Below are 598 nucleotides of genomic sequence, written 5' to 3' on the forward strand. Positions count from 1 at the left end.
GGAGTCCATCATCTTTGTCGGCGGGGTTGCGGTTCCAATGAGGCACTCCAAAAATGTCACACCTGGGCGAGAAGTGCAGGCTTTCAACCGGGGGAGAGACCCAGAGGCGGAGAGGGAGGGAGACTCCGGGTCCAGTTGCGTCAAACTACACACTGTGAGGTGAAACACGACCGGAAATTAGGAGATGTGGATTTCAAAACAAACGCCTGTTTGTCGCCTGAAAGGGATTTAATGACAAAATGTTTATTTCATTTTTCGAATAGACAATAAATTTGAGCCTTTTGGATGTTTTTTCTTTTCTTTTTGCATTTAATGTCTGTGCTTTAATGATCATCTCCTTCTGTTACCCCTGGCTAATTAACACTGTAATGTACTTTACTCACAATTGGCTCTAACTACCTCGACCAGTGACAACATGAAAATGATGTTCGCGCTTTCATTTTTCAGATCTATCTTAACGAGTTTGCTAACATCCACCACTGCACTGCACACAAGGCGACAGCAGTAAAAATCCTTTGAAATTCAACTATTTATTTATAAAACAGTAAATTAAAGTAATTTAGAGTAAAACTCTGAATGCAGAGCGTCCATTTATATT

Source organism: Morone saxatilis, unplaced genomic scaffold, assembly GCF_004916995.1.
Source record: "Morone saxatilis isolate NCDOM2014 unplaced genomic scaffold, NCSU_SB_2.0 Contig6, whole genome shotgun sequence".
NCBI classification, from domain to species: Eukaryota; Metazoa; Chordata; class Actinopteri; family Moronidae; genus Morone; species Morone saxatilis.